Genomic DNA, 27289 nt, shown 5'->3' on the forward strand with positions numbered 1-27289 from the left:
TCTTCCAGAACGTGGTCCGTTTACACGGCATTCCTGAGAATATTGTGTCGGACAGAGGATCCCAGTTTGTTTCCAGGTTCTGGCGATCCTTTTGTGGTAGGATGGGCATTGATTTGTCGTTTTCGTCCGCTTTTCATCCACAGACTAATGGACAAACGGAGCGAACTAATCAGACTCTGGAGGCTTATTTGAGGTGTTTTGTCTCTTCTGATCAGGATGATTGGGTGACCTTCTTGCCGTTGGCTGAATTTGCCCTTAATAATCGGGCTAGTTCCGCCACCTTGGTTTCGCCATTTTTCTGCAACTCTGGTTTCCATCCTCGTTTTTCCTCGGGACATGTGGAACCTTCTGACTGTCCTGGGGTGGATTCAGTGGTTGATAGGTTGCAGCAGATCTGGAGTCATGTGGTGGACAACTTGAAGTTGTCACAGGAGAAGGCTCAGCGTTTTGCCAACCGCCTCCGCGGTGTGGGTCCCCGACTTCGTGTTGGGGATTTGGTATGGCTGTCTTCTCGATTTGTTCCTATGAAGGTCTCCTCTCCCAAATTTAAGCCTCGCTTCATTGGTCCTTACAAGATATTGGAAATCATTAATCCTGTGTCCTTTCGCCTGGATCTTCCGGTGTCGTTTGCCATTCACAACGTATTTCATAGGTCCTTGTTGCGGCGGTACGTTGTGCCTGTGGTTCCTTCTGCTGAGCCTCCGGCCCGGTGTTGGTTGAGGGCGAGTTGGAGTACGTGGTGGAGAAGATCTTAGATTCTCGTCTCTCTAGGCGGAGGCTTCAGTACCTGGTCAAGTGGAAGGGCTATGGTCAGGAGGATAATTCCTGGGTGGTCGCCTCTGATGTGCATGCGGCCGATTTAGTTCGTGCCTTTCACGCCGCTCATCCTGATCGCCCTGGTGGTCTTGGTGAGGGTTCGGTGACCCCTCACTAAGGGGGGGGTACTGTTGTGAATTTGTTTTTTGGCTCCCTCTGGTGGTTACTAGTGATTTGACTCTGGGTATGTCAGTCATCCCTTGTATGCTCACCTGGGCCGTTAGTTCAGGGGTGTTGCTATATAAGCTCCCTGGACCTTCAGTTCAATGCCTGGCAATGTTGTAATCAGAGCTAATCTGTTGTGCTCTTGTCTACTGATCCTGGTTCCTGCTAGATTAAGCTAAGTCTGCTTTCTTGCTTTTTGCTATTTGTTTCTGTTTGCATTTTTGTCCAGCTTGTACTTAATCTGTATCTTGTCCTTGCTGGAAGCTCTAGGGAGCTGGTGTTCTCCCCCCGGGCCGTTAGACGGTTCGGGGGTTCTTGAATTTCCAGCGTGGATTTTTGATAGGGTTTTTGTTGACCATATAAGTTATCTTACTACATTCTGCTATTAGTAGGTGGGCCTCTCTTTGCTAAACCTAGTTCATTTCTATGTTTGTCATTTCCTCTTACCTCACCGTTATTATTTGTGGGGGGCTTGTATCCTACTTTTGGGGTCCTTTCTCTGGAGGCAAGAGAGGTCTTTGTTTTCCTCTTCTAGGGGTAGTTAGTTCTCCGGCTGGCGCGAGACATCTATCGACCAACGTAGGCATGTTCCCCGGCTACTTCTAGTGTTGGCGTTAGGAGTAGTCATATGGTCAACCCAGTTACCACTGCCCTATGAGCTGGATTTTTGTACTTCGCAGACTTACTTATTCCTCTGAGACCCTCGCCATTGGGGTCATAACAGCACTGTATGCGTGTATATAATTACTTTCACCCCTCTGACTTGTATATTTAGTTGTTCTTGGCTAGTGTACGTTGTCCCACTCCACAGTAGCCTGCTGTAAACTGTATGTGCAGATAAAGAATATACATTTACCGTTCTATCAGGTGTGTATGGGCATCTAGGTGGTTGCTAAGCAAACCTTGACAGACACAATCACGGTGGGCGCCTCATGTAGATTGAGGCAGTAAGTAATCTCCCACTGCATCGGGAGTACTTGCACATATGCTATGAAGTGGCACACTATGCAGGTATATCTATAAACATCCCCACGAGTCTGGTATACAGGCAGTCTTATGGTGAGGGGACTTTTGTGTCACGCTGCGGTAGCCGGTTTCAAAGTATCTGGTCCATGTAGGGACATTAATAAGCAGCGGCCTCCTATCTGGGTACGCGGGGTATCTAGGTGGTTGCTAAGCAACCCTTACACACACACAGCTACGGCGTGCGCGTCATGAGTGCCGAGACAGGAACTAATCTCCTACTGAACCGGAAGTACTCGTGCGGACATGATGTAGCGATAGATATTGGACGGGCTGCTCTGCGTTCCAGCCCGCGCAGGTGCAGGTGGGATGGATGCGCTACAAGTCATGAGAGGAAGTTGAGGGGAGGAGCCGGGGCACGCTGATACAAGCGGGAGACATAAAAATAGGTCGGTATCGGAGGGCAACGAGCCATTCTTTCTTGGGACACAGTCATATCAATACATCAAGCCTCCTGATGAGCCTAGGCAGGCGAAACGCGTTGAGGCGTTAACTTATAAGGACAGACGGTGTAGGAAGCATGGCAGTATACAGATGAGTATCGTTATTTATGTGGTGGCTTCTCTACACCAATACAGTGTGACTGGGTAGTTGCAGGCATGCGTTATCTCTGTTGCACCTATATGTCACATAGATACCAGTAATCTTGGCCTGCGAGACATAGGACTGGAGTGGTGGTAGAGTATATATCGATTAGCCACCAAAATTAGTTTAGTTTTCTATCACTGCCGTTTACTTCCATTGTATACACCGGTCTGATCCTGGTGTGCTCCTATTATTGTTTTTAATTCTTTGGGTGCTAGCTCTCCCTAGGACAGAAACCGCCTGTATAGAATTAGTGGCCCCTTAGCATTTGGGTAGGGGGGCTCACTAGTGGCTGTAGGTCTCAATAGGGCCCCTAGGGTCAGCCATCGTTGGAGCGGGGGCGCCAATACGCTCCCCCCTAGGGTGTCAACCTCCGCTGTCAGGCAGGTGATATCTAGGAGTGTTATCTAGGGATGGCTAGCTTTTTCCCATAGATTTTAACTGGGTTACACACATTTTGGTTTTGTTTTGGTCACTTTTTGTGTTGGCATGGGTTGCCTTTCTTTTTAACAATAAAGGTTTTTTGAATTTGTGAAGGAAAAAAATGGTTCTTTTTGGTGCCCTGTAGTTTTAGTATTATTTCTGCGAAATGGCTTGACATTTCCAGCTGTCACACAGCTTGACTTTCAGTCGTTCAGTGTAGTTAAACTGCAAAGTATTTGTCCTGCGAATATACAGTGACCAAACAAGCAAATTTATACCTACAACAGATTTTTTCAGTATGCAAAGGCAACTTGATTTTACAATTTTAAGATTCTCCTCCAGATTTTCTGTTTCATAAAACTGTCCAAAACTTACTTTGTGGTCTAGATTTTCAGAACACCCATTCTAATGAAATATATTATTGTTGTAAAAATTGTGCGCAAAACACAATTTATGGGGTGCAAGTAACAACAGATGTTTCTTAAGGCCTCTCACTGTTCCGATCGTGCCTAGAAAACCAATTCCAATACTGATGCTGGAGCTCCCAGCTGCTACTACAGAGAAAAGCAGGCATAGTTAGACATCTAAACATGGCTTGTCCATAACTAAGCTGATTATTTACACATACAGCTGTATTTATTTTGCAAATACCCTCTCATCTGTAAAATTAAATAAGGCAAGCTAATTGGAATAAATATAAAAATATATATGTTGGCATATATACTGTATGTATTAGGGGGCGCAGAGGGAAGTGTTTTGATGCATGTTTGCCTAGAGGCTCAATAATGTGGAATTCACAGCAGGAAGATCACAAAAATTGTAGTCACTGGGATTCAAATTTTTAATAAGGGGTTTGCTACTTGGTTGACAAAGCTATGCTTAAGGCGTGTAATGCATGCAGAAGAAAATTATTCCCACTCTAATTATCTATTAAAAGAATATGACAATGTTTCAAATGTACATTGCAGATGTAAACTCTCCACCCAAATGTTAAAATATTTGGTTTGTTCTACTATGAATATACAGTAATCACTCACACATACATACAGTGGGGCAAAAAAGTATTTAGTCAGTCAGCAATAGTGCAAGTTCCACCACTTAAAAAAATGAGAGGCGTCTGTAATTTACATCATAGGTAGACCTCAACTATGGGAGACAAACTGAGAAAAAAAAAATCCAGAAAATCACATTGTCTGTTTTTTTATCATTTTATTTGCATATTATGGTGGAAAATAAGTATTTGGTCAGAAACAAACAATCAAGATTTCTGGCTCTCACAGACCTGTAACTTCTTCTTTAAGAGTCTCCTCTTTCCTCCACTCATTACCTGTAGTAATGGCACCTGTTTAAACTTGTTATCAGTATAAAAAGACACCTGTGCACACCCTCAAACAGTCTGACTCCAAACTCCACTATGGTGAAGACCAAAGAGCTGTCAAAGGACACATGAAACAAAATTGTAGCCCTGCACCAGTCTGGGAAGACTGAATCTGCAATAGCCAACCAGCTTGGAGTGAAGAAATCAACAGTGGGAGCAATAATTAGAAAATGGAAGACATTCAAGACCACTGATAATCTCCCTCGATCTGGGGCTCCACGCAAAATCCCACCCCGTGGGGTCAGAATGATCACAAGAACGGTGAGCAAAAATCCCAGAACCACGCGGGGGGACCTAGTGAATGAACTGCAGAGAGCTGGGACCAATGTAACAAGGCCTACCATAAGTAACACACTACGCCACCATGGACTCAGATCCTGCAGTGCCAGACGTGTCCCACTGCTTAAGCCAGTACATTTCTGGGCCCGTCTGAAGTTTGCTAGAGAGCATTTGGATGATCCAGAGGAGTTTTGGGAGAATGTCCTATGGTCTGATGAAACCAAACTGGAACTGTTTGGTAGAAACACAACTTGTCGTGTTTGGAGGAAAAAGAATACTGAGTTGCATCCATCAAACACCATACCTACTGTAAAGCATGGTGGTGGAAACATCATGCTTTGGGGCTGTTTCTCTGCAAAGGGGCCAGGACGACTGATCCGGGTACATGAAAGAATGAATGGGGCCATGTATCGTGAGATTTTGAGTGCAAACCTCCTTCCATCAGCAAGGGCATTGAAGATGAAACGTGGCTGGGTCTTTCAACATGACAATGATCCAAAGCACACCGCCAGGGCAACGAAGGAGTGGCTTCGTAAGAAGCATTTCAAGGTCCTGGAGTGGCCTAGCCAGTCTCCAGATCTCAACCCTATAGAAAACCTTTGGAGGGAGTTGAAAGTCCGTGTTGCCAAGTGAAAAGCCAAAAACATCACTGCTCTAGAGGAGATCTGCATGGAGGAATGGGCCAACATACCAACAACAGTGTGTGGCAACCTTGTGAAGACTTACAGAAAACGTTTGACCTCTGTCATTGCCAACAAAGGATATATTACAAAGTATTGAGATGAAATTTTGTTTCTGACCAAATACTTATTTTCCACCACAATATGCAAATAAAATGATAAAAAAAACAGACAATGTGATTTTCTGGATTTTTTTTTTCTCAGTCTGTCTCCCATAGTTGAGGTCTACCTATGATGTAAATTACAGACGCCTCTCATCTTTTTAAGTGGTGGAACTTGCACTATTGCTGACTGACTAAATACTTTTTTGCCCCACTGTATTTACATATATACACTACATTATACTTATCTATTACTCATTGACCTATATACAAACATTTAGTAATAGAGATAGAGAAAAGTGGTAAAGTTGTATGCGCCAATACTCCAACATGTTTGTCAAACTGTACATTATCACAGTAACACTTATAGATACAGGAACAGAAACAATCAGTACAGAAGTACTATACTAGATGTAAGCTTAGCCTATAAACACAGTGCCAAGACCAAGCTTAGTATATAATAACAAAACCAAAGTAAGCATATACGAATGATTCTAAATCTCAGTTTAGCACATAGATACAGTACTAAGACTAAACGCAATCCAGACTAAACAAGGAAAATCAGTACTGATTTTAAGAAGTCTAAGGCAGAATACAGTGGCTTGCGAAAGTATTCACTTTCCTTGGCTTTTTACCTATTTTGTTCCATTCCAACCTTTGTTTAAATATTTTTGTAATCCGATTTGTTTGTGATGCATCAACACTAAATGTCTGAATTGGTGAAGTGAGAAAAATATAGGCATAAGTTAAATTTATAGGATCAAATAACTAAAAATGGACATGTGCGAAAGTATTCACACCTTTTGCAAAGAAACCCCTAAATATTTCTGCTGCAAGCAATTAACTTCATAAGTCACATGCTTAGTGAAAGGAAGTCCACCTGTGTGCAATCTAAGAGTCACATGATCAGTCAGTATATGCACACCTTTTTCTCAAAGGTCACAGAAGCTGCACCACCATTTGGAAAGAGGCACCACTAACAAACAACATCATGAAGACCAAGGAGATCGCCAGACAAGTCAGGGACAAAGTTGTTGAAAAGAACAAGTTAGCGTTGGGTTATGAAAATATATCCTAATCTGAGATGATCCTTCAAAGCACCATCAAATCCATTATCATCAAATGGAAAGAACATGGTACCACAACAAATCTGCCAAGAGAGGGCCGCCCACCAAAACTCTCAGCCCAGGCAAGGAGGGCATTAATCAGAGAAGCAGCACAGAGACAATTGGTAACCGTGAAGGAGCTGCAGACTTCCCAAGCAGAAACTGGAGTATTTGTCCATATGACCACAATAAGCCATACACTCCATAGAGCCAGCCTTTATGGAAGAATGGGCAGAAAAAAGCATTGTAAGGCTTGTTTTGAGTTTGCCAAAAGACATGTGGGAGACTCCTCCAAATGTATAGAGGAAGATGCTGTGGTAAGAAGTGACCAATATTAAACTTATTGACCACCAAGGTAAATGCTATGTCTGCCATGAAACTAACCCAGCTAATCACCCCAAGAGCACCATGAAAGTGAAACATGGTGGTGACAGCATCATAGTGTGTGGATGATTTGACAACAGGGACAGTAAAAATGGACCAAGTCGAAAGGAAGATAAATGGTGTGAAGCAAAACCTGTTTCAGTCTGTCAGTGATTTGAGACTGGGACGGAAGTTCACCTTCCAACAAGACAATGACCCAAAGCATACTGCTAGAGCAACACTGGAATGGTTTAAGGGAAAATGTGTAAGGCTGGAGTCACACTTGGCGTAAGACAATACACCACGTATTATACGTCCGTACTACGGCCGTAATACGGAGAAATGTTCCCAAAATATTGATCCGTAGTCAGGGTGTGTCAGCGTATTTTGCGCATGGCATCCTCCGTATGTAATCCGTATGGCATCCGTACTGCGAGATTTTCGCGCAGGCTTGCAAAACCGACATCTAATGGATTTATGTGCTCAAATGTTAGGGAAAACATATATACAGTATACAGTGGGGCAAAAAAGTATTTAGTCAGTCAGCAATAGTGCAAGTTCCACCACTTAAAAAGATGAGAGGCGTCTGTAATTTACATCATAGGTAGACCTCAACTATGGGAGACAAACTGAGACATAAAAATCCAGAAAATCACATTGTCTGTTTTTTTATCATTTTATTTGCATATTATGGTGGAAAATAAGTATTTGGTCAGAAACAAACAATCAAGATTTCTGGCTCTCACAGACCTGTAACTTCTTCTTTAAGAGTCTCCTCTTTCCTCCACTCATTACCTGTAGTAATGGCTCCTGTTTAAACTTGTTATCAGTATAAAAAGACACCTGTGCACACCCTCAAACAGTCTGACTCCAAACTCCACTATGGTGAAGACCAAAGAGCTGTCAAAGGACACATGAAACAAAATTGTAGCCCTGCACCAGTCTGGGAAGACTGAATCTGCAATAGCCAACCAGCTTGGAGTGAAGAAATCAACAGTGGGAGCAATAATTAGAAAATGGAAGACATTCAAGACCACTGATAATCTCCCTCGATCTGGGGCTCCACGCAAAATCCCACCCCGTGGGGTCAGAATGATCACAAGAACGGTGAGCAAAAATCCCAGAACCACGCGGGGGGACCTAGTGAATGAACTGCAGAGAGCTGGGACCAATGTAACAAGGCCTACCATAAGTAACACACTACGCCACCATGGACTCAGATCCTGCAGTGCCAGACATGTCCCACTGCTTAAGCCAGTACATGTCCGTGCCCGTCTGAAGTTTGCTAGAGAGCATTTGGATGATCCAGAGGAGTTTTGGGAGAATGTCCTATGGTCTGATGAAACCAAACTGGAACTGTTTGGTAGAAACACAACTTGTCGTGTTTGGAGGAAAAAGAATACTGAGTTGCATCCATCAAACACCATACCTACTGTAAAGCATGGTGGTGGAAACATCATGCTTTGGGGCTGTTTCTCTGCAAAGGGGCCAGGACGACTGATCCGGGTACATGAAAGAATGAATGGGGCCATGTATCGTGAGATTTTGAGTGCAAACCTCCTTCCATCAGCAAGGGCATTGAAGATGAAACGTGGCTGGGTCTTTCAACATGACAATGATCCAAAGCACACCGCCAGGGCAACGAAGGAGTGGCTTCGTAAGAAGCATTTCAAGGTCCTGGAGTGGCCTAGCCAGTCTCCAGATCTCAACCCTATAGAAAACCTTTGGAGGGAGTTGAAAGTCCGTGTTGCCAAGCGAAAAGCCAAAAACATCACTGCTCTAGAGGAGATCTGCATGGAGGAATGGGCCAACATACCAACAACAGTGTGTGGCAACCTTGTGAAGACTTACAGAAAACGTTTGACCTCTGTCATTGCCAACAAAGGATATATTACAAAGTATTGAGATGAAATTTTGTTTCTGACCAAATACTTATTTTCCACCATAATATGCAAATAAAATGATAAAAAAACAGACAATGTGATTTTGTGGATTTTTTTTTCTCAGTTTGTCTCCCATAGTTGAGGTCTACCTATGATGTAAATTACAGACGCCTCTCATCTTTTTAAGTGGTGGAACTTGCACTATTGCTGAATGACTAAATACTTTTTTGCCCCACTGTATATATATATATATATATGTCATTGAGACACATATATATATTCTGTATTTAGATTTCATTCAGCGCGATATCTGTGAACAGCCGGTAATTCAATTGCCGGCTTTTCATTTCTCCTGCACAAACCCGACAGGATATGAGACATGATTACATACAGTAAACCATCTCATATCCCCTTTTTTTTTGCATATTCCACACTACTAATGTTAGTAGTGTGTATGTGCAAAATTTCAGCGCTGTAGCTGCTGAAATAAAGGGTTAAATGGCGGAAAAAATTGGCGTGGGCTCCCGCGCAATTTTCTTCGCCAGAGTGGTAAAGCCAGTGACTGAGGGCAGATATTAATAGCCAGGAGAGGGTCCATGGTTATTGGCCCCCCCCCGTGGCTAAAAACATCTGCCCCCAGCCACCCCAGAAAAGGCACATCTGGAAGATGCGCCTATTCTGGCACTTGGCCACTCTCTTCCCACTCCCTGTAGCGGTGGGATATGGGGTAATGAAGGGTTAATGCCACCTTGCTATTGGAAGGTGACATTAAGCCAGATTAATAATGGAGAGGCGTCAATTATGACACCTATCCATTATTAATCCAATTGTTGGAAAGGGTTAAAAAACACACACACATTATTAAAAAGGATTTTAATGAAATAAACACAGCGGTTGTTGTAATAATTTATCGTTCTCGCAATCCATTTCCAGGCCCTCGCTTGGCAAAATAATAAACGCACAAGATACATACCTTCTGATGTCAGATCACGTCCCACGAAGTAATCCATCTGAAGGGGTTAACTAATATTACAGGCACGAGCTGCGATAAACCACTCGCTCGTGCCTGTAATCCCCGGGTGCTGAAAGGAAAGCTGGATCTGTACTTACATTGAGTCGCGGTGAGGCGCCCTCTGGTGGATGTTCTCATGAACTGCAGCCTGGGAACTTTTTCCCACGCTCCAGGTCATATGAGGACATCCACCAGGGGACGCATCACCGCGACTGAAGGAAATGTAGGTCAATGACCTACATTTCATTCATTCGCCAGGGGATTACAGACACGAGCACCGCTGCATTTAGCAGGGCTCCTGCCTGTAATATTATTTAACCTCTTCAGATGGATTACATCGTGGGACGTGATCTGACATCAGAAGGTATGTATATTGTGCGTTTATTATTTTGCCAAGCGAGGGTTTGCAAATGGATTGCGAGAACAATAAATTATTACAACAACCGCTGTGTTTATTTCATTAAAATCCTTTTTAATCATGTGTGTGTGTGTGTTTTTTAACCCTTTCCTACAATTGGATTAATAATGGATAGGTGTCATAATTGACGCCTCTCCATTATTAATCTGGCTTAATGTCACCTTCCAATAGCAAGGTGGCATTAACCCTTCATTACCCCATATCCCACTGCTACAGGGAGTGGGAAGAGAGTGGCCAAGTGCCAGAATAGGCGCATCTTCCAGATGTGCCTTTTCTGGGGTGGCTGGGGGCAGATGTTTTTAGCCACGGGGGGGCCAATAACCATGGACCCTCTCCTGGCTATTAATATCTGCCCTCAGTCACTGGCTTTACCACTCTGGCGAAGAAAATTGCGCGGGAGCCCACGCCAATTTTTTCCGCCATTTAACCCTTTATTTTAGCAGCTACAGTGCACAAATTTTGCACATACACACTACTAACATTAGTAGTGTGGAATATGCAAAAAAAATGGGGATATGAGATGGTTTACTGTATGTAAACCATGTCTCATATCATGTCGGGTTTGTGAAGGAGAAGGAAAAAGCCGGCAATTGAATTACCGACTTTTCACTAACACCGCTGCATATTTCTCGCAAGTCACACTGCAGGTCTGTTGTGAACTATACTTTTTGGCTCCCTCTTGTGGTCACTAGTGATTTGGCACTTGGATTGTCTTTTACCAGGTTGGTGCGCACCTGCTTCGTTAGGCCTGGGGTGTTGCTATTTAAACTTCCTGGATTCTCAGTCCAGTGCCTGGCATCGTTGTAATCAGTTCACTTCTGTTTGCTCCTGTCTTCAGGTCCTGGTTCTTTGCAAGATAAGCTAAGTCCTGCTTTCGTACTCTTGATCTTTTGCATTGTTCATATTTTTTGTCCAGCTTGTACAATATGTGATTCCTGTTATTGCTGGAAGCTCTAGGGGGCTGATATTCTCCCCCCACACCGTCAGTCGGTTTGGGGGTTCTTGGATATTCAGCGTGGATATTTTGCAGGGTTTTTTGCTGACCATATAAGTCTTCTTACTATATTCTGCTATTAGTCAGTGGGCCTCTCTTTGCTAAATCTAGTTCATTCTTACGTTTGTCTTTTCTTCTTACCTCACCGTTATTATTTGTTGGGGGCTTGTATTACTTTGGGGTCTTTTCTCTGGAGGCAAGAGAGGTCTTATTTTCCCTGATAGGGGTAGTTAGTTCTCCGGCTGGCGCGAGACGTCTAGGACCAACGTAGGCACGTTCCCCGGCTGCTGTTAGTGTTTGCGCTAGGATCAGGTATATGGTCAGCCTAGTTACCACTTCTCTATGAGCTGGTATTTATGTTTTGCAGACTTTGCTGTAATCTTTGAGGTCCCCTGCCATTGGAATCATAACAGTATGCCAGGCCCATAAATAGTTAATGCATTGCTGAAGTGGGATTAAAAGAAAAGAAGTTCTGAGTTTTTTTTTTTTGTTTTTTTTCTTCCTCCCCTTTATCTCTGAGTGGCTTGAAGCTTTGCTGCAGACATGAATGTTCAGACCTTGATTACTAGTGTGGATCAGCTTGCTGCACGTGTGCAGGGCATTCAGGATTTTGTTGTTAGCAGTCCTATGTCAGAGCCTAAGATACCTATTCCTGAGCTGTTCTCTGGAGATCGATTTAAATTTAGGAATTTTAGGAATAATTGTAAATTGTTTCTATCTTTGAAACCTCGTTCGTCTGGAGATTCAGCTCAGCAAGTCAAAATTATTATCTCCTTCTTGCGTGGCGACCCTCAGGATTGGGCTTTCTCGTTAGCGCCAGGAGATCCTGCATTGGCGGATGTTGATGCGTTTTTTCTGGCGCTCGGATTGCTTTATGAGGAGCCTAATCTTGAAATTCAGGCAGAAAAAGCTCTACTGGCCATCTCTCAGGGCCAGGATGAAGCTGAGGTGTACTGCCAAAAATTTCAGAAATGGTCCGTGCTTACTCGATGGAATGAATGTGCTCTGGCCGCAAATTTCAGAAATGGCCTTTCTGAAGCCATTAAGAATGTGATGGTGGGTTTTACAATTCCTACAAGTCTGAATGATTCTATGGCGCTAGCTATTCAGATTGATCGGCGTTTGCGGGAGCGCAAATCCGCTAAACCTCTGGCGGTGTTGTCTGAACAGACACCTGTCTCAATGCAATGCGATAGAATCCTGACTAGAACCGAACGACAAAATCATAGACGTCAGAATGGGCTGTGTTTTTACTGTGGTGATTCTACACATGTTATATCAGCATGCTCTAAACGCCTAACCAAGGTTGTCAGTCCTGTCACCATTGGTAATTTGCAGCCTAAATTTATTTTGTCTGTGACTTTAATTTGTTCATTGTCTTCCTACCCTGTTATGGCATTTGTGGATTCAGGTGCTGCCCTGAGTCTTATGGACTTGTCGTTTGCCAAGCGCTGCAGTTTTGTCCTGGAGCCTTTAAAGGTTCCGATTCCTCTCAGAGGAATTGATGCTACGCCACTGGCGGAAAATAAACCGCAGTATTGGACACAAGTGACCATGTGCATGACTCCTGAACATCGGGAGGTGATTCGTTTTCTTGTTCTGCATAAAATGAATGATTTGGTCGTTTTGGGTCTGCCATGGTTACAGACCCATAATCCTGTTTTGGATTGGAAGGCTATGTCTGTCTCAAGTTGGGGTTGTCAGGGAATTCATTGCGATTCTCCGCCGGTGTCTATTGCTACTTCTACTCCTTCAGAAGTTCCTGAGTATTTGTGTGACTATCAGGATGTATTCAGTGAGTCCAGGTCCAGTGCTCTTCCTCCTCATAGGGACTGTGACTGCGCTATAGATTTGATTCCTGGCAGTAAATTTCCTAAGGGACGATTATTTAATTTGTCTGTGCCCGAGCATGCCGCGATGCGTTCTTATGTCAAGGAGTCTTTGGAGAAGGGGCATATTCGTCCATCCTCTTCCCCTCTCGGTGCGGGATTCTTTTTTGTGGCCAAGAAAGACGGGTATTTGAGACCTTGTATAGACTATCGGCTTCTGAATAAAATCACTGTTAAGTTTCAGTATCCGTTGCCGCTATTGTCAGACTTGTTTGCTCGGATTAAGGGCGCCAAGTGGTTCACCAAGATAGATCTTCGTGGTGCGTACAACCTTGTGCGCATTAGGCAGGGAGATGAATGGAAAACTGCATTCAATACGCCCGAAGGTCATTTTGAATACTTGGTGATGCCCTTTGGGCTCTCTAATGCCCCTTCAGTGTTTCAGTCCTTTATGCATGATATCTTCCGGAAGTATCTGGATAAATTTTTGATTGTGTATCTTGATGATATTCTAGTTTTCTCGGATGATTGGGATTCTCATGTAAAGCAGGTCAGGATGGTGTTTCAGGTTTTGCGTGATAACGCTTTGTTTGTGAAGGGCTCAAAGTGTCTCTTTGGAGTGCAGAAGGTTTCCTTTTTGGGTTTTATTTTCTCCCCTTCTGCCGTGGAGATGGACCCAGTCAAGGTCCGAGCTATTCATGATTGGACTCAGCCCACGTCTGTTAAGAGTCTTCAGAAGTTCTTGGGGTTCGCTAATTTCTACCGTCGCTTTATCGCTAATTTTTCTAGCGTTGTTAAACCTTTGACGGATATGACCAAGAAAGGTTCTGATGTGGCTAATTGGGCTCCTGCAGCCGTGGAGGCCTTCCAGGAGCTGAAGCGCCGGTTTACTTCGGCGCCTGTTTTGTGCCAGCCGGATGTGTCACTTCCCTTTCAGGTTGAAGTGGATGCTTCTGAGATCGGTGCTGGGGCTGTTTTGTCGCAGAGAGGCTCTGGTTGTTCTGTGATGAGACCATGTGCCTTTTTCTCTAGGAAGTTTTCGCCTGCTGAGCGGAACTATGATGTTGGTAATCGGGAGTTGTTGGCCATGAAGTGGGCATTTGAGGAGTGGCGTCATTGGCTCGAGGGTGCTAAGCATCGTGTGGTGGTCTTGACTGATCACAAAAATCTGATGTATCTCGAGTCTGCTAAGCGCCTGAATCCTAGACAGGCTCGTTGGTCATTGTTTTTCTCTCGTTTTGACTTTGTGGTCTCATACCTGCCTGGTTCGAAGAATGTTAAGGCTGATGCTCTCTCTAGGAGCTTTGTGCCTGACTCTCCTGGAGTCTCGGAGCCAGCTGGTATTCTTAAAGAGGGAGTGATCGTGTCGGCCATATCTCCGGATTTGCGACGTGTGTTGCAGAGATTTCAGGCTGGTAGACCTGACTCGTGTCCACCCGACACACTGTTTGTTCCTGATAAATGGACCAGCAGAGTCATTTCCGAGGTTCATTCCTCGGTGTTGGCAGGGCATCCGGGAATTTTTGGTACCCGAGATTTGGTGGCTAGGTCCTTTTGGTGGCCTTCCTTGTCACGGGATGTGCGGTCATTTGTGCAGTCCTGTGGGACTTGTGCTCGGGCTAAGCCTTGTTGTTCTCGTGCTAGCGGGTTGCTTTTGCCCTTGCCCATCCCGAAGAGGCCTTGGACGCACATTTCCATGGATTTCATTTCTGATCTTCCGGTGTCTCGGGGAATGTCTGTCATCTGGGTGGTGTGTGATCGTTTTTCCAAGATGGTCCATTTGGTACCCTTGCCTAAGTTGCCTTCCTCTTCCGATCTGGTTCCTTTGTTTTTTCAGAATGTGGTTCGTTTACATGGCATTCCGGAGAATATTGTGTCCGACAGAGGATCCCAGTTTGTGTCCAGATTCTGGCGATCTTTTTGTGCTAAGATGGGCATTGATTTGTCGTTTTCATCTGCCTTCCATCCTCAGACTAATGGTCAAACGGAGCGAACTAATCAGACACTGGAGGCTTATTTGAGATGTTTTGTTTCTGCGGACCAGGATGATTGGGTGACCTTCTTGCCATTGGCGGAGTTTGCCCTTAATAATCGGGCTAGTTCCGCTACTTTGGTTTCGCCATTCTTCTGCAACTCTTGTTTTCATCCTCGTTTCTCCTCGGGTCATGTTGAGTCTTCTGACTGTCCTGGGGTGGATTCCGTGGTGGATAGGTTGCAGCGGATTTGGAATCATGTGGTGGACAACTTGAAGTTGTCACAGGAGAAGGCTCAGCGTTTTGCCAACCGCCGCCGCGGTGTGGGCCCCCGACTTCGTGTTGGGGATTTGGTTTGGTTGTCTTCTCGGTATGTCCCTCTGAAGGTTTCCTCTCCTAAGTTTAAGCCTCGCTTTATTGGTCCTTATAAAATTTTGGAAGTTCTTAACCCGGTTTCTTTTCGTTTGGATCTTCCGGTGTCGTTTGCCATTCACAACGTGTTCCATAGGTCTTTGTTACGGCGGTACGTTGTGCCTGTGGTTCCTGCTGTTGAGCCTCCTGCTCCGGTGTTGGTTGAGGGCGAGTTGGAGTACGTGGTGGAGAAGATCTTGAATTCTCGTCTCTCTAGACGGAGGCTCCAGTATTTGGTCAAATGGAAGGGCTATGGTCAGGAGGATAATTCCTGGGTGGCCGCCTCTGATGTTCATGCGGCCGATTTGGTTCGTGCCTTCCACGCTGCTCATCCTGGTCGCCCTGGTGGTCTTGGTGAGGGTTTGGTGACCCCTCCTTAAAGGGGGGGTACTGTTGTGAACTATACTTTTTGGCTCCCTCTTGTGGTCACTAGTGATTTGGCACTTGGATTGTCTTTTACCAGGTTGGTGCTCACCTGCTTCGTTAGGCCTGGGGTGTTGCTATTTAAACTTCCTGGATTCTCAGTCCAGTGCCTGGCATCGTTGTAATCAGTTCACTTCTGTTTGCTCCTGTCTTCAGGTCCTGGTTCTTTGCAAGATAAGCTAAGTCCTGCTTTCGTACTCTTGATCTTTTGCATTGTTCATATTTTTTGTCCAGCTTGTACAATATGTGATTCCTGTTATTGCTGGAAGCTCTAGGGGGGCTGATATTCTCCCCCCACACCGTCAGTCGGTTTGGGGGTTCTTGGATATTCAGCGTGGATATTTTGCAGGGTTTTTTGCTGACCATATAAGTCTTCTTACTATATTCTGCTATTAGTCAGTGGGCCTCTCTTTGCTAAATCTAGTTCATTCTTACGTTTGTATTTTCTTCTTACCTCACCGTTATTATTTGTTGGGGGCTTGTATTACTTTGGGGTCTTTTCTCTGGAGGCAAGAGAGGTCTTATTTTCCCTGATAGGGGTAGTTAGTTCTCCGGCTGGCGCGAGACGTCTAGGACCAACGTAGGCACGTTCCCCGGCTGCTGTTAGTGTTTGCGCTAGGATCAGGTATATGGTCAGCCTAGTTACCACTTCCCTATGAGCTGGTATTTATGTTTTGCAGACTTTGCTGTAATCTTTGAGGTCCCCTGCCATTGGGATCATAACACAGGTCCGTGTGGAATCCGTATTTTTCTCGCCCCCATAGACTTTCATTGGCGTATTATTTGCGCAATACGCTGACAAACGCAGCATGCTGCGATTTTGTACGGCCGTAGAAAGCCGTATAATACTGAACCGTAATATACGGCTAATAGGAGCAGCCCCATTGAGAATAATTGTGCCGTATATAATGCGAGTTTTACGGACGTAGTTTCTGCGCTCTTACGTCCGTAAAACTCGCATGTGTGACCCCGGCCTAAATGTTTTGGAGTAACGTAGTCAAAGCCCAGACCTTAATTCAACTGAGAATCTATGGACAGACTAGAAGATTGTTGTTCTCTAGAGGGAACCATCTAACGTGAAGGTGCTGAAGCATTTTTGCACTGAGGAAAGGGCAAACATGACAGTGGCCGAATATGGAAAGCTCATAGAGACTTATCCAGAGCGACTTGTAACTGTAATGGCTGCAAAATGAGGCTCTACACAGTACTGACTTTATTGGGGTGAATATATATGCACATGCCAATTTTTAGTAATTTGATCCTATAAATTTAATTTATGCTTATATTTTTCTCAGTTTACTTTACCAACTAAGATAATTTAGTGCTGATGCATTACACATAAATCGGATCCCAAAAATATTTAAGCACTGGTTTTAGTGTAACAAAATAGGTAAAAAGCCAAAGTGGGGGTGGTGTTGAATACTTTTGCATGCCATTGTAAATAAATGTATATATTGACTCACAAGCTGTGATTTTTCAGACTGGAGTTGTTTTCTTTACCTTTTACTCTCTACCGAATCCAGATTTTTATAACCTCTCCTGGTTCTGCAGAGTTTGTCCCTCTTACTTTACTAGATCTACTATGTGATTTAGCTGGGGTTTTGGCAGAGATACAGGTATAGTGAGACTATTAGTGGGAGAGGGGGTGAACAAGGGCATCAAAGCACCTGGTAGGAGCAAGGAAGCAGCCTTCTAGTTTTCTTTTGAGGGTCTGGGGGCAAAAATGCTAGGAAGTAGCCCTCTTTATAAACACTGTTTAAGAATGCCCCATAATATTCTGCCTTTCACACTGTATATTTTTGCAGACCGAGTTGTCTGTGTCATATCATGGAGACATGATTTATTTTGATCTGAGTCACGGATCTATGGGTCCATGAAAAGAGGAGATTTCTGTATATCTAAATACAGTCCTGCTGTTTTCTATAATGGGCTCTTTCAGTTTGCCCACTGAGCATTTGAACTCCTGATGGTCATATCACGTACATCACAGATATATAATCATTCCCAGTTTCAAGTTGCCATTTTGAAACTGTTTAAATATACAGAATTCTGTTCTTTGCCCAGTTTAGGTGCCAGGTGTAGCTAGGACCACTCAAATACAGGCGTGGCTGTTTGTTTTTGCTTTCTTTTCGCAAAATAAGTCAAAATTTTTTACTTGCTTTTTTCTTCAATAAACCTGTTGGGGCATAATGAGTTTATCAGAAAGTAATGTTTGAGAATATTGGCCCATATATAACATTTTCAACAGTCTTTTGAAAAATAGTGAGCTAATTGGCTCAAACCTATACATAAATGAAATACTTGTGGCACAACTTTTTCTTAATGGCTGTTACATTTTATATATATATATATATATATATATATATATATATATATATATATATATATATATATATTGCACTATGATAGACAAATTATTAGTTCATGACACATTACTGATATTTATGTTGTGCTACAGTGTATGTTGACACAGAATGTCATTTAAGTATATGCGGTTGCATGACTACACTGTGTGTCAAGCATATAATAGGTAGACAGGCTTAATAATGTCTATGATTGGTTACCAGTCCCTTAAATACACAGATCCTATCTGGACCAGCTGTCTCTGAGCAAAGTGTGTCTAAGAAACACATGCATCAGAGGTCGTGGAGCTCGCAGTGCTTTTTCTGCAGTTGACTGGTCACCTTGTTTTACCATTCATATTTTTGGATGATTTTGGACTACTGTTTTTATTGGAGACCTTTTTTATTAAGTTTTCATCATAATAGATGTCTGTAAAGTGCTGTGGAATTAATGGCGCTATATGGCTATGTGCATATGTTGCGGATTGGTGTGCGGATTTTTCCACACTGTTTTTGTAAAATCCGCAGGTAAATCGCACTGCGGATTACCTGCGGATTTGCAGCGGATTTACTGTGGTTTTTGTGCGGATTCCAACTGCGGTTTTACACCTGCGGATTCCTATTGAGGAGCAGGTGTAAACCGCTGCGGTATCCGCACAAAGAATTGACATGCTGCGTTTCCGCGTGTTTTTTTCCGCAGCATGTGCACTGCAGATTTTGTTTTCCATACGTTTACATGGTACTGTACAATGCATGGAAAACAGCTGCAGCAAAATCCGCAACGTGTACAAATAGCCTATAAGTGAGTAAAATAAATAATATCCATTGCCCATCCAGTCGACCATCTTGTCAAATTCTTTCATGCCTTTCTAGGTATTGTCTGTCATACATACTTTTGTACCCCAGCTGTCTAGTTTATCCCCTTTATGTGTGAATTTATATTTTTTTATGGATTTCCATTTCTAACATTAACAAATGTGGTGGGTTTTTTAGATACTTGGTCCCGCAGATCTTCTCTTCGAAATGTTTGGCTTTCTGTCTCCAAGTATTCCTTTTATTTTCCTGGCGACTAAACAAACTAACCTCAGCTTGGACAAAACTGGGGTTAGACCTCTCGTAAGTTAAACGATGAATCTCGTGGTGCGTAATCAATGACAAACTATCAGCTATAGGTCACGTTCACATGTTCACTATTTGGTCAGTATTTTATATCAGTATATGTAAGCCAATCAGGAGTGGAACAATCAGAGGAAAAGTATAATAGAAACACATCTCCATTTCAGTATTTATCACCCAATCCTGGTTTTGGTTTACAAATACTGTTGTAAAATACTGACCAAATACTGGAAGTGTGAGCATGCCCATAATGAAAGACTGCTTTTGCCACACCACCACTATGCCGAGAGGCTTCTACAAACCCTGATTCCTCCTAATAAACTACATCCATCAAGCAGAACTCAACTCCTTCTTGGGCACCCCCTCTTGACCCTTCTTCTTTACTGTCCCCAGCCTTTCCCTTTTACCTTGTTATCTTGACAAATTGTTACTCTGTTTGACTTTCAATAAAAATCTAAAGTGTTGTTTGCTACACATCACATTGGACTATTATGTATTGCAGGTGTAACTGGTACTGTAAGGGTACCGTCACACATTGAAATTTTCATCGCTGCGACGGCACGATCCGTGACGTCGCAGCGATCGTATGATCATCGCTCCAGCGTCGTAGACTGCGGTCACACGTTGCAATCACGGCGCTGGAGCGATGCCGAAGTCCCCGGGTAACCAGGGTAAACATCGGGTAACTAAGCGCAGGGCCGCGCTTAGTAACCCGATGTTTACCCTGGTTACCAGCGTAAACGTAAAAAAAAAAACAGTACATACTCACCCGTCGGTGTCCTTCAGGTCCCTTGCCGTCTGCTTCCTGCTCTGAGTGCAGCCGTACAGTGAGCAGAGCGCAGCACCGCTGTGATCTGCTCTCACTTTCCGGCCGGCACTCAGAGCAGGAAGCAGACTGCAAAGGGACCTGAAGGACACCGACGGGTGAGTATGTACGGTTTGTTTTTTTACGTTTACGCTGGTAACCACGGTAAACATCGGGTTACTAAGCGCGGCCCTGCGCTTAGTTACCCGATGTTTACCCTGGTTACAAGCGAAGACATCGCTGGATCGCTGTCACACACAACGATCCAGCGATGTCAGCGGGTGATCAAGCGACGAAAGAAAGTTCCAAACGATCTGCTACGACGTACGATTCTCAGCAGGATCCCTGATCGCTGCTGCGTGTCAGACACTGCGATATCGTAACGATATCGCTAGAACGTCACGAATCGTAACGTCGTAGCGATGGAAATTTCAATGTGTGACGGTACCCTTAGGCTGCATTCGCACATTAATGTGACACATCCTAGTACTGTCCATTATTTTCTCAAACAGCACACGTTTCCATAGCGTTTCATTGATACGTAGCAAACATATCTGTTTAAAAAACGTATTGGTGTCTCTGCTGGTCCATGAGATTCAAAGCATATTCCACAGATTGTAAGCTTGCGAGCAGGGCCCTAACTTCTCTGGTATCTGTTGATTTATGATTATTGTTATTCTGTAATGTCTTTTATTGTCTGTACAAGTCCACTCTAAAATGTTAAGTGCAGCGGAATAAGTTGACGCTATAGAAATATAATTATTATTATCTCCTATTCTCATCTGTTTTGCTGATCAGAATCAGCCATTTAAGTTTACAGGGATCTATATGAAATGGATAACACACTGAAGATATACTTTGTACTTCAGAATTCCTTCCTTTATTACCTGATCCATTTCTAAGAGTTTATGGATAAAAAAGTTCAGCCAGTCTACCTCCTTCCATGGAAAAAATCTCAACGGTAAAACACTGATGAATTAAAGTAGCCTTAGGGTATGTGCACACGTGGATGGAACCTCTGCGGATTTTTCCGCACCTGTTTTGAGAAATCCGCAGGTAAAAAGCACTGTGCTTTACCTGCGGATTTACCGCGGTTTTTATGTGGATTCCACCTGCGGTTTTATACCTGCGGATTCCTATTATGGAGCAGGTGTAAACCGCTGCAGAATCTGCACAAAGAATTGACGTGCTGTGGAATAAACAACGCTACGTTTCCGTGCGTTTTTTTCCGCAGCATATGCACTGCGGATTTTGTTTTCCATAGGTTTACATGGTACTGTAAACTCATGGAAAACTGCTGTGAATCTGCAGCGGACAATCTGCAGCAAAATCCGCAACATGTGCACATACCCTTAAAGCTTGTTTAAAGAAAGTCACCTCGACCACGCATGCACCCTCAGTTTTTTCATACAGCATTTATTTGACCTAGTATATAAATCAGTTCCTGCACTAATTTTTCACGGGCAATATGCCCAAATTAAGCAGTGAAATCTCAAATCTACGCATTTTGCATTCCATTGATAAACAAGTAATTAATTTGTCACACTCCTCAATGGTGAACAAAGAAAACAGGTTTACAGTTTGTGATTACCTTGTGACTTTCTGGCTCCCGTATCCTCCACCGCTCTCCTTCAAGGATTAGCTGCTGATGAATAAACTGTTTGAAAGTTTCACAATGCGACAGCTGGGCTGGTTTCGTTGAGCAATGAGTTTGGAGTTCAGGAAGTAACAGCAGTTACAAAATGTCCTTATCTTTGTAATTAAAATCGTCTCAAAGGGCATTTGGAAAGGAAATCATATTGCCCACATAACTGAGTTCTCCAAGTCTACAAACTGTAAGCACTAGTATTGCTGGGAATTTATTTAGGAAGCATATATATAATATTTAACAGCCCTTTTTCCTTGATAAGGGAAATAAAATTATCTTTGATGAGGCAAGGCAACTATACAAGTCTTGCCTATTACAGAAATAAGTAAGTAAGCACCCTTGGCTAATTCAGACTCTTCTGCAGATAGATGAATTGAATGAATCCAGATGACGACAATGAATAAATCAACTGTTGCAAAAAAACAAAAACACAAACAAAAAATCTCATGTGGATAGTTCCCATGGTTACTGAACATGTAGCAAATTAAGCCAAGATGAAAAAGATTTCTTATACAGCAATAAAATATTTTATTTTTCCTCTCCAAGTCTTTCCAATAAAGATTGAGGTCACATGAATGTTGTAACTAGTAGGAAAAATGTTAAATGCCGCACTATACCCTATTGTGGAGACAAAACATAGATTCAAGTATTTTCCATGGAAACCTTGCCCACAAGACCACATTACCAGTTTCTAAACATGTAGAATGAATGCTGTCAATACTAAAGCAAAACAGTTTTACCATCAATGCAGCGATTTATAAGCATAAGCTAATCAGCCTCTACATCCAGTTAGTCTTTTTATATTAAAAGGAACATGTCATGTAAAAAACGCTATAAACCTGCAAGTATTAGGTTAATCTGCAGGTTAATAGCTTTCTGATGCTGTCTGGTACCTAAACTGAGAGCTCCACTATCGGAAAGAAATTCATTTTGTTCCTCGAGTCCCGATAGGCTTGGGCTTTCAGTCATAGAGGCTTCAGTCACCGGCTGTCAGTCAGTGCCAGGGGCTCAATTAGAGCCACTGCTCACAATGTACTGAAGTCACGCAACCCACGCCTATGGCTAGGTTCACATCGCGTTCAGGCATTCCGTTTAATGGATGCATTTCTAAGCGGCACTAACGCTATGTAACGGATCCATTAACGTGCCCATAGACTTTAATTAGCGTAACGCATCCTAACGCATGCTTATTTTGACATGCGTGAAGATGCGTTACGCTAATTGAAGTCTATGGACGCGTTAACGGATACTTTGTGACGCACCCTCGAATGCGAACTACCACGTTTTTGGGTACGGTACGGCGATGCTTCAAATAGTTTGGAAAACGCAAGCATTCTGCAAGCTAAAAACGCTTGCAAAACCCTTGTGTTTTGTGGGAAAACGCATGCGAATTCCGCATGCGTTTTACCTGCGGCAGGGAGTTGCGGAAATGCTGCAGACATTTCCGCAGCATTTCTGCAACGTGGGCACATAGCCTAAATGTCACCTACTTAACCCAGCTGTTACGCCACAGAGAGCTGGTAGCTAGAGTGGACCCACTGGACCGTGGAAATGACCCTTCCCCGAGCGAACACTCCAAAATATTCCAACCCCTATACAGGGATAGTTAGGAAGCAGGCTCTGGGACCTCTAAAACCAAGGACGCCAGGATCAGGGGTCGGCTCAGAGAGGAAGGCAAACGGAAGAAGGGAAGAAACTGAGAAAATTAGCAGGGTAAAATAGGAGAGGAAGGAAATGGCAGGAACGGTGGGGAAAGCAGAAAATAGGAACAAGGGAAGCACAAGGCAGGAATGGAGGATGAAGGGGAAAATAGAGACAACACTAGAAGACAAGCTGGGCAGGCCTGAGCGAGCGACAGCAAAGGGGCCAAACTATAGCATTAGAACGCAATAATCAGGCACCTCCACAGAGGGAGAAAGGCCTGAAATACCTGACACCTGTCCGTGATTGGACAGGAAGTTCTGCTGGGTCAGGTCACATAGGGGCATAAAGGAGACGGGAACGTGCGTGGCCGCGTCCTAGAGCGCCTGCACCAGCCATAGGAGGCGTGGCCAAGGATGGAGGAGGCAGCGGCGCGAGCAGCCGAGGACCCGACGCTGTCGAACGGAGTGGTAACAGTACCCCCTCTCTTAGCCCACCTGTCTATTTTTAGACAAAAATCTTTTAAGAATGTAGGGAGCATTAATGTTCTCCCGGGGTTCCCAAGACCTATCCTCTGGACCAAAGCCTTTCCAATCAATTAAAACGAACGTCTTACCCCTGACCCTCTTAGAGGCAAGAATATCTTTCACTTCAAAAACGTTATCAGTACTGACCGGAGGAGGAGAGGCACCAAGAGTAGAATGGAAACGATTAAATACGACAGGTTTCAGGAGAGAGACGTGGAAAACGTCGGGAATACGAAGCGAGGCAGGCAACTTGAGATTATAGGCAGCATTGTTGATATGCCGGAGGACTTTAAAAGGACCAATGTAACGAGGTCCTAACTTGTAAGAAGGCATCTTCAGCCTAATGTACTTAGAAGAAAGCCAAACCCTCTCTCCCGGACGATAAACAGGAGCATCCAGGCGTCTCTTGTCGGCACTCCTCTTTGTTCGTTCTCCGGCCTTCTTGAGTGCCTTCTTAGTCTCTTGCCAGATCTTAGAAAATTCCACGGTAACTGAGTCAGCTGCAGGAACCCCAGAAGAGGCGGAAATGGGTAACGGAATTCCAGGATGCATGCCATAGACTACAAAAAATGGAGACTTGCTAGGGGACTCGTTGGGATGATTGTTATAAGAAAACTCGGCCCATGGGAGAAGGGAAGACCAGTCATCTTGATGTACGTTGGAAAAAAGACGAAGATAAGAAGCCAACACTTGATTGACAGGCTCCACTTGGCTGTTGGTTTGTGGATGGTACGCAGAAGAAAAGTCCAACTTAATCTCTAGGAGACCACATAAGGACCTCCAAAACCGGGAACTAAATTGCACACCTCGATCAGACACAATGTGTAGCGGGAATCCATGAAGTTGGAAGACATGCTGGACAAAGATCTTAGCCAACACAGGAGCGGAGGGTAACCCCGGTAGAGGAACAAAGTGCACCATCTTTGAGAACTGATCTACTACCACAAGGATTGTAGTGAAACCGGGGGAGCGAGGCAGATCCAAGATGAAATCCATGGCTATGGGCCTTGGAGACGAAGAAACAGGTAACGGAAGAAGAAGTCCCGAAGGCAAACGTCTGAAAACCTTGACTTTGGCACACGAGGGGCATGAGATGATGAAGTCAGTCACATCTTGACGAAGTGACGGCCACCAGTAAAATCGGGCAATGAGATCCGGAGTCTTTTTAACCCCGACATGACCAGAAATCTTGGAGGAGTGTCCTCAACGTAACACCTCTGTCCTATCAGCCTCGAGAGCAAAGGTCTTCCCGGGCGGAGGAGAGATCATCCTCATAGGAGCCACCGTGATGATCTTGTCTGGATCGATGATGTGAGAGGATTCCTCCTCAAAGTCAGAGGACTGAAGAGACCGAGATAATGCGTCGGCCTTGACATTCTTCTGCCCCAGATGGAAATGTAGCTCAAAGTCGAAGCGAGCGAAGAACAAGGACTACCTGGCTTGTCGAGGATTGAGCCTCCAGGCTGACTGAATGTAGGCCAAGTTCTTATGATCTGTAAAGATTGTAAATGGATGAACCGCTCCCTCCAACAGATAACGTCACTCTTCCAGTGCCATCTTGATGGCTAACAACTCTCGATCTCCGATAGAATAATTATACTCCGCAGGAGAAAAAGCCTTGGAAAAGAATCCACAGGAAATCAGCCAACCAGATGAGGACCTCTGAGATAACACTGCAACAGCTCCAGTGGAAGAAGCATCTACTTCTAGAACAAACGGGTTATCCGCCACGGGCCGATGTAGTACCTGCACAGCTGCAAAAGCTTGTTTTAAGCTTAAAAAGGCATTCTCAGCCTCAGGGGACCAGGTGGAAGAATTGACTCCCTTCCGAGTGAGCATTGAGATAGGTTTAATTGTAGGCGAGAAATGCGGGATGAACTGTCGATAGTAATTGGCAAATCCGAGGAAGCATTGGATAGCCTTTACTCCAACCGGGGTGGCCACTGGAGAATGGCAGACAACTTTTCTGTATCCATCTCCAATCCATACTCGGAAACGATATACCCCAGGAAGGGCAAGGAAGACTGTTCAAAGAGGCACTTCTCAATTTTAGCATATAGACGATTCTCTCGCAGACGTTGCAGACTAGACGGATGCTCTTTCTGTGAGAAGACAGATCAGAAGAGAAGATGAGGATGTCATCTAGGTAAACCGCCACACTGGAGTAAAGCAGATCCCGAAAGATGTCATTAACGAATTCTTGAAATACTGCTGGAGCATTACACAAGCCAAAGGGCATGACAAGATATTCATAATGACCATCGCGGGTGTTAAAAGCAGTCTTCCACTCATCACCGGACCGGATGCGGATAAGGTATAGGCTCCTCGTAGATTCATCTTAGAGAAAATCTGAGCCCCTCTAAGACGATCGAAGATCTCAGGAATCAGTGGAAGAGGATACTTATTCTTGAACGTGATGTTGTTCAGACCTCTGTAATCAATGCAAGGTCGAAGAGAACCATCCTTCTTCTTTACAAAGAAGAAACCAGCACCGGCAGGTGAAGAAGATTTCTCCCGGACGTATTCAGACATAGCAGAAGTCTCAGCCAGAGATAATAGATAAATTCGACCCCTAGGTGGAGTGGTTCCTGAGCGTAGTTCAATTGGGCAGTCGTAAGGTCGGTGTGGTGGAAGAGTCTCAGCCTCCTTTTTATCAAACACGTCAGAAAAGGACCAACAGACAGATGGAAAACCCGCAGGTCCGTAAGAGGACTGGGAGATGGTAACCGGATGAACAGACCCGAGACATCTCTCAAGACACGGATGCCCCCAACGGAGAATCTCCCCAGAACGCCAGTCCAAGACAGGCTCGTGTGTCCGGAGCCAAGAAAGACCAAGGAGCAGCGGATGCGATAAGTCAGGTTGAACATAGAGGGCAATCCTTTCTTGATGTAGAGCCCCAATCTGCAGCAGCACCTCTTCAGTGACCATGGAAATGGATTCTTGCAGGGGTTTACCATCCACGGAGGCAATCATACGAGGACACTTTAAGGGGACCACCGGAATCCGATACTTCTTCACCTCCCTGAGCCAAATAAAGTTGTCTGCTGCGCCCGAGTCCACGTAAGCCAGTTCTGAACCATGTCTCTGACCCTGGATAATTAGAACGGAAAGAGTAAGGGGAGGAGAGGTTTCACATACACCTAGGGAGGCCTCTCTTACCTGACCTAGGTGGAGGCGTTTCCCGGCCTTTCAGGACAAGAGCGCAGAAAATGGGATGTACCACCGCAATATAAGCACAAACCCTGTGCCAGCCTCTCCCTCTGGCATTGCTCCGCCATCTTAACTTGATCCACCTGCATAGGTTCCAGAGCAGAAGTGCTAGAAAAAGCCAAAGACCGAGGACTG

General features: G+C 44.3%; 1 protein-coding gene across 1 annotated transcript in view; it reads right to left on the reverse strand.

Moving 5' to 3' along the window:
• Window positions 1–21823, reverse strand: part of TANGO2 (transport and golgi organization 2 homolog) — a 366375-nt gene extending 344552 nt beyond the window's left edge. Inside the window, exon 1 of the mRNA XM_077293385.1 lies at window positions 21717–21823. The gene's annotated coding sequence lies outside the window, so the exon portion shown is untranslated. The remainder of the gene's footprint in view (window positions 1–21716) is intronic.
• Window positions 21824–27289: the final 5466 nt, after the last annotated feature.

The sequence above is a fragment of the Ranitomeya variabilis genome, chromosome 1, assembly GCF_051348905.1.
Source record: "Ranitomeya variabilis isolate aRanVar5 chromosome 1, aRanVar5.hap1, whole genome shotgun sequence".
In the NCBI taxonomy this organism is placed as follows: Eukaryota; Metazoa; Chordata; class Amphibia; order Anura; family Dendrobatidae; genus Ranitomeya; species Ranitomeya variabilis.